This window comes from Tupaia chinensis, unplaced genomic scaffold (assembly GCF_000334495.1).
Source record: "Tupaia chinensis unplaced genomic scaffold, TupChi_1.0 Scaffold148019_1, whole genome shotgun sequence".
In the NCBI taxonomy this organism is placed as follows: Eukaryota; Metazoa; Chordata; class Mammalia; order Scandentia; family Tupaiidae; genus Tupaia; species Tupaia belangeri.
The window spans coordinates 230,508-237,983 of record NW_006207869.1 but is presented as its reverse complement, the minus strand read 5'-3'; the positions used below and the strand labels follow the sequence as shown (position 1 = coordinate 237,983).

Sequence of the window (7,476 nt, the reverse complement as noted above, 5' to 3'; positions counted from 1 at the left end):
CCTGAAATTCAAGCTTTCAAGGTTGCTAATTCTTCGGCATTTGTATTTTTGGAAGCTGCCGATTTCTTCTGTAGTTTATCACTTATCAATAATCACTTTCCTAGATGCATGGTCCTCACAGAATTTGTATATAAACTAATTAAAATTGTACTATTTCAAAATCATCCACATATCTAGTACCAATTCTTTGTTTTGTTTGTTTTTTGGAATTACTTACTTAATTTTTTATGCTTCTAATTTAACCAGAGAAGGAAAGAAAGAGAAAGGGAAGGAGAGTGAGAAAGAAAACCACTGGCTCAGGGCATCAAACCAAAGTTGACCATATGGGAATACAGCTTCTTAACCAACATGCCAACTGCCTGTCCCTGTTTTGTTTTGTGTTTTGTTTTATTTTGTTTTGTTTTGTTTTTAATTTTTAAATTTTTGCCATAGGGAGTATGTACTTACAGGAGAGGGAGACAGAAAGACAGTGAGAGAAAAAGTGAAAAATCATCACCCAGGAGGATAGCCATGACATAATCCATACTTCTTCATTCTCCTGGAATTCAAGCATGTGCACACACATGCCTGGTGTGATTTTTAAGCCACCAGGTCTGGGACTTGAACCATGGTAGGCCATTTGAGAGTCCAGTGTCTTAATTACTAATCAACTTCTCATTTTCAGTTCTTTGTTTTTTGTTTGTTTGTTTTTTAATTAAACACAAAAGTAATACATCCAATATCCTCTTCTAAGAACAGATTTGGGAACCACCAAATGGCATAATGAATACAACACTGGACTTCCACATAGTCAGATATGGTTTCAGTCCCAGACCCTGCAGCTTGCGGCTCACACCAGGCATGTGTGTGTGTGGGTGTGTGTGTGTGTGTGTGTGTGTGTGTGTGTTTTCAAAATCTCAAGGGGAGAATGGAGGAGAAGTAATTGCAGCAAGACCATCCTATTGGGGGTGGGGTGGGGTGTGATTTCATGCTTTCTGTCTCTCTGCTTTTGTCTCTCTAGCAAGCACATGTGCCTTATACCAAAAACCTCTTTTAAAAAATAGTTTTTGAGATTTCCTGAGTGTCTGAGGCCCCCACTGTGTTCTGAGTACACTCTCTGCAGCTCTGGTGCATCCTCTTTTTCAGAAGGAAAGTACATTCAGTGCATTCACTGTTTGTTCCCCCTGGAACTTGCATATGCTGAAGAACTGTTACAAGCCAACTCACCCCCAGCTCTCTTCTGGGACTTGTCACCTCCTGTAAAATCATCCTAAATAAGTTCTCTTTGAAGTTTCTGATCTTGAGCAGTATATTCAGAAAGTCCATGTTCTACTACCAGAGGGAAAATGTTCGAGATAAATTTAGAAAACAGAGTTGGAGTCATCTGAACCGATTCTGCTCTGAGAGTATACAGACCTTCATGATATTTGCCATAGTAGAAGATGTGATCTGAGATGGTATTGTCTGGGCTTCTAAAAGTAAAGCCATTCTGCTGTAAATGTGCTTTTCTCAACATGTTCCATGAGTGGCTTTATAAGGCCACCTATTAAGTCTTGGTTAAGCTGGTTTCAATGTAAAGCTTTTTCATGTATATGAAAAGAGGCACAATGCTCTGTGATGCTCCCATGTATTGTCTAAGAGCTATGTTAACTCTTTCAGTATACAGATCTTCAGGACTGGCATGCCGCTCTTTTGAGATGCTAAGTGACAAATCTTTTTTTTTTTTTGAAGTGATGTTTTTGCTATAGGGCACATGCTCTAACTGGAAAGAGAGAGAGACACACAGAGAGAGCAAGAAGTCACCCCCAGATGGGATGGCCATGCTTCAATTCCTTCTCCTCCAGTTTCTTCTCAGGATCTTGGGCAGGCATGAATACATGCTCTGTGTGAGTTTAAGCCACTGAGTCTGGGACTTGAACCACAGTCGACTACATGGGAGTCCAGCAACATAACCATAAACACCATCTGCTGGTTCCTCTAAGTGATTAATCTTTTAAATCAGATCACTATACATCTGTTCCAGTGCTACTGGCTTACACACTCATACACACATCTGTGTATCTATTTATAGGATATAGGGATATAGTCATCTGGATTCTGTATTAAAAGTTCATCTATGACACTATCCAATTTTGTCCAGATTTTTTTTAGAGAGAGATTTTTCTTACAGGGCATATTTGATTGCCAGAGAGAGAAAAAAGATAGACACAGAAAGTGAGAAATCACCCTCTCAGGGGATGGCCATGTTGCAATTTCCTCACTTTTATTCTATTCTCAAGATTTTTGGCAAATATGCACATGAGTCTGGCATAAATTTTAACTTGCTGTGTCTGGTACTTGAACCACAGTCGATAATATAAACATCCAGCACCTAACCACTAAGGGACCTGAAATCCCCAGGATGTGCTCTTGTCATCTTTAATAGTCATATTAAGAGATATCAGTCTCATTAAGAGCCTGGAGGTGGAGGTGATGAAGTTGATAGTAGTGCTGGGGTTGGGGTTGCCTTGACTGCAGCCAAGTGGCAGCTCTTTAACATCATCATCACCCACTTGGCCTCCAGTGGTGGTGGGGATCCCATCAAGAGCCCCTCCTTTGTGCCTTTCCTATCCACAGACAGCTGACACCACCAGAAATGCCCCCTGAAAACTCTCAGGCAGGAACTGAAATCAACAAAGTGGGTGGTGGAGGTGGCAGTGGCTGCAAAAAACCTTACAAGGCTGCAATCCTGGTTGTGGTTCTAGTCATCCATGATCACTCGTAGCTGTCCCCCTCCTCTTCTATGCTTTCTTCCATCCTTCTCCCTCTGCCCCCTCCCTGCACCAGCCTGCCTAACAGGAACCTGCTGCCTGTCATAACCCTGGGCCAGGGGGCACAGCTCCTTCCTGGAGCTCACCTTGTCAGAGGCAGAAATTAGCTGGTGGTAAATGCTGCGCTGTACCAGGAGTCTTGCTCTCCCCAGGCCTGCCCTCTTGGAGATGCTGAGGATGGTGGTGAGTGCTCGGGAGCTCTCCTACTGGAACCAGCAGTCATAGCACAGTGGCACCCATCAGGACATTTTACCTGTATTAATTTTATTTTTAATGTCTTAGAGCAAATGGGGAGAAATGTTCTCTCAGAAACTTTAATATGCAATTTCATAAACACAAGTTTCTACACAATTTTTGAATTTATACAAAAACTGTTCTGTATTAAAAAAAATGCATTCAGGACCAGCAGGTTACATGGTGGCTAAGGCACTAAAGTCCCACATGGTAGAGAGCAGTTCTAGTCCCAGACATATGGCTTGCTTTCTCACATTCTCTCTCTCTCTCTGATGAATGTGCATGTCCTACAGGAAATTTTCTTTAGAAACAACAATAATAAATAAAATAATTATTTAAAAAAAGCTCTTTTCACCTGTCCCTACCCTTTTGGGGGAGGCAAATATTCCATATTATATGTATATTTTAATTGCTCATTTTAGGAATAAAAGAAACCCATGGTATCTTGGCAACTCATGGGTGTTTTTATAAAATGAAAAGTTTTCTATCAAAATAGTTTTTTACTGGGAAAATGAATAAAACAGACAAATAGATCTACACAAAATAAACAATATCTTTGGTAGATTTCAGCACAGAACAGTCCTATAACAAGCATATTCCCCTTATTCTCTAGAGCTGCTCAACTTCCAAGTTCAGAATTTTAAAAATATAATTCATTGTGATTTCATTATGTTGACATTCATGTGTCACTCCACATCATTTTTAGTCAAGTTCTGAACACTTAAAATATCCTGATGGTAGCTAGCAGACAGCATAGCTATTACCTGGCTGGACTCCCACATGGCTAACTATGGTATGAGTCCCAGACCTGGTGGCTTGAAACTCATGCAAGGTGCAAATATATTCATGCCCAAGATCACAGGTGTAGAATGGTGAGGAAGGATTGTCGCATGCATGGACATTCGTGCTGGGAAGTGATTTCTCACTTTTTCTTTCACTGTCTCCATCTCTCTCTGTCTCCAGTGAGTGCAGGCACCCTATAGAAAAAAATATTTTTAAAAAATTCTCCAGTTGATTGTTGGGAGCTTGGTCAGCAGCATCTGGAACATGAGAGATGGCAGCATCTGCTACAGCACCATCAGCAACTGTTGTGGGTGTCCAAACACAGTGATGGCATTGGTCAGACAGTCCATGCCCTTTTCTTACTCACCTTGGGCTAGCAATGCTTCAGCAAGCTGAATTTCTTCAGGGAAGACTCTGAACTGCTTCAGCATCTTTAAGGTCAGGTAGCTAGGAAAGCACTGCTCTCTCCTTGGCAAACTTCTGTTTCTCTCTTCATTGTTGCAGCCTGTTCTAGAAGTTGAGGGTCACTCCATTGTGTCAGAAGTGCAAAGGTGGTGCCACTCACACCCATCGCCAGCTGGTCATGGACGTATAAGGCCTTAACTCTTCAATTATATAAATATTTTATTTAATTATATAAATATTTTTATTTTTCTAGAGGATTCAGTTTTTATTATGAAAAGTTTTTTCTTCCATGAGAGAGACAGATAGAGCCCTCAAGAGAGCCTTGGTATCATGATTAATTCTCACACTCAGCAAGCCTTGAACCACAGCACACATATGCTCAGCATACCCGAGTAGGTCTCTAGCCATAAACCCCAGGAATATTTCCAGGTAAGTCACCCTCATGGAGCTTTGTATTTTACTACTGTGCACCATCTGTGCCCCCAATGTGATATTTCTAAACAGCTCACAAATTATTTTGTTTTACTATTAATTAAGACATATATATATATATATATATTTACTTAACAAAATGTTTATTATGAAAATGTACATGACCTGATTTTTACATCATAGTAAAACAAGCCCATCGATGAGGGGACATGGTTTTTTTGTTGTTGTTGAACAGCCATTATTTATACTTGTTCCAAGACCTCTAATATGATGATATTATTTCCTTGTATTACCACCGTTCCAGAAGTGTTCTGTTGCCCACTAGTTGCCATCTTCACAATTCATCTATCACAAGATTCATAAATGGATCAAATCCCCGCAGTACTCCTTGGACATGTCTTCCACCCTTCAATTTTTTTTTAATTTTTTACATTTTTTAATTAATTTATTTTTTTCATTTCATTTTCTTCCATACATTCAATCACATTATTATTTGTCTTACAAAATGGATATTTCAACAGGTGAACATTTCTCCCTAGTACTGTTGATAAAACTATGAAATATTTTCAACAGATAATATTTTTTAAGTTTTTACTATAGGGCATGTATGTTTACTTAAGAGACACAGTGAGGGAAAATGAGAAATCACTTCCCAGAGAGCATAGCAATCCCCATTCTCCTCAGGATTTTGGGCATGCATGCAGAAGCACCCAGTGTAATTTACAAACTGCTGGGTCTCAAACTTAAACTACAGGGTTAGCTGCAGGATTGTTTTAAAAAGCTGTGTGTGAAAGAGAATAAACTCAATTAGTTTCAGTTTTTAAATTTTGTTTAAATAATTCTTAGTTTTTCTTTTCAAAGAATTATTTATTAAATTTATTTATTTATTATTATTTTTTTTAACTTGACCAGAGAGAAAAAGAGAGAGAGATTCAAGGAATGTGAGAAACCAAGCCATTAGGTTTAGAACTCAAACCATGGTTGGCCATGTGGGAGTCCAGTATATTAACCACCATACCACCTGCTGGCCCATTGTTTAAATAATTCTGTCTGTGTTGACAAAGATTCTCTGCTTGACCAAAATTTAATCAGGCTTCCCAAACTTTATCAAGGTCTGTTTATTTTCTATGAAATCAAGGTAGGTGAGTTTGAGCAAAATCCCCCATAATCCTAAGGTTACCTCATGTAATGTTCTATCCACTGAAATCCACCCTGCTACATGGTATCAAGGTCACACTTGACTATTCTATATTCAGAATTGAGTTTATTCTCTCACACACACTATCTCAGTGTCCTAGTCTATACATGTCTCCACATTCTGTATTAAAATATTATTATTTACTGTGCTAAGTAGATATATTATCTAATTTTAATGCTGCATTATAATTTTGTAATTACACATATTTGAAAGGCAATTTTTTTCTATAGGGTGGGTGTGTCCACCAGAGAGAAAGAGACAGAGAGACAGAAAATGAGATATCACCCACCCCCCCAGGAGTAATGGTCATGGCACTATCCCTTCTCAGTTCTCCTCTTGGGATTTTGGGCATGTACCCTGTGTAAGTTTCAAGCTGCCAGATCCAGAAGTCAAACTCCAGTGTGCCATGTGGAAGTCCAACACCTTAACCACTACACCCCCTGCTAGCCCTGGAATTTAAAACTTTTATCTGTTGCCTAAAGATGGTCTAATTTTAATACTCTATTTTTTGAGATTTTCTCCTTAGGGTGGGTGTGCTCCCTTGAGAGAGAGAGGAAAACAGAGACTGTGAGAAAGTGAGAAATCACCCAATCTGGAAGATGGTCATACTGCAATCTCTTTTCTTCCATTTTCCTCCCAGAGTCTTGGACACATACAGATGTGCCCAGTGTGATTATTTTTCCTCCATTCCTCTCTCAGGGTTTTGAAAACACACACACACACACAAACTGGGTGTGATTTTCAAGCTAGCAGGTCCAGGACTCAAACCAGTTTATCTTGTGGGAGTCTAGTGCCTGAAACAGCATGGCACCTGCTGGACCCATGTGTAACTTTCTTTGTTATGTTTTTGCCATAAGGCACACACACTCACTGGAGAGAAAGAGTAGCACTGAAAGAGAAAGTGAGAAATCACCACCCCAGGGAATGGCCCTGTTGCAGTCCCTGCTCACTTCTTCTATATGGATTTTGGACATACACACACACATTCCTAGCATGAGTTTCAAGCCACTGGGTCAGGACTCAAATGTGGTAGACCATTTGGAAGTCCAGTGCCCTATACATTATACCACCTGCTGGCCCTGTACTACTTTTATATATCTTAAGATGAAACACAGGAAAAGTAATAATAGACAAACAAAGTTATATAAAACTAAAATGATAGTGTCCAACAAATTAAACAAAAACATATTTGAGGAACTGCATAATTACTGACATATTAGTAAGTAATATGTTACATAAAAAGTTAATATTCAAAATGAATTAAAAATTTAATATTCAGAAAACAAATAACTGAGGGGGAAAAGTGCAAAGGACTTGGATAGAAATTTTTCAGAAAAAATATACAAATGGCCAAGAGGTATATGAATTAACAGTTAACATCACTAATCATTAGGGAAATACAAATGAAAACAATTGTGAAATATCGCATCATGTCTCTTTTTTAAAAAAAATATTTATTTATCTTATCTATTTGTTTGTTGTTATTATTTTCTGTTTGACCAGAGAGAGAGAGACAAAAAAAAAAAAAGTGAAAAAGCAAGCCACCAGATCCAGTACTCGAACTGTGGTCAGCCGTATGGGAGTGTCCAGTGCTTTAACCACTGCGCTACCTGCTGGTCCCCCTCTCTAAAATCT

The 7,476-nt window shown here is 39.0% G+C and overlaps 1 pseudogene; it reads right to left on the bottom strand.

Moving 5' to 3' along the window:
• Positions 1-1,147: 1,147 nt before the first annotated feature.
• Positions 1,148-4,377, bottom strand: LOC102475816 (CDK2-associated and cullin domain-containing protein 1-like; annotated as a pseudogene).
• Between the last annotated feature and the right edge of the window lie 3,099 nt (positions 4,378-7,476).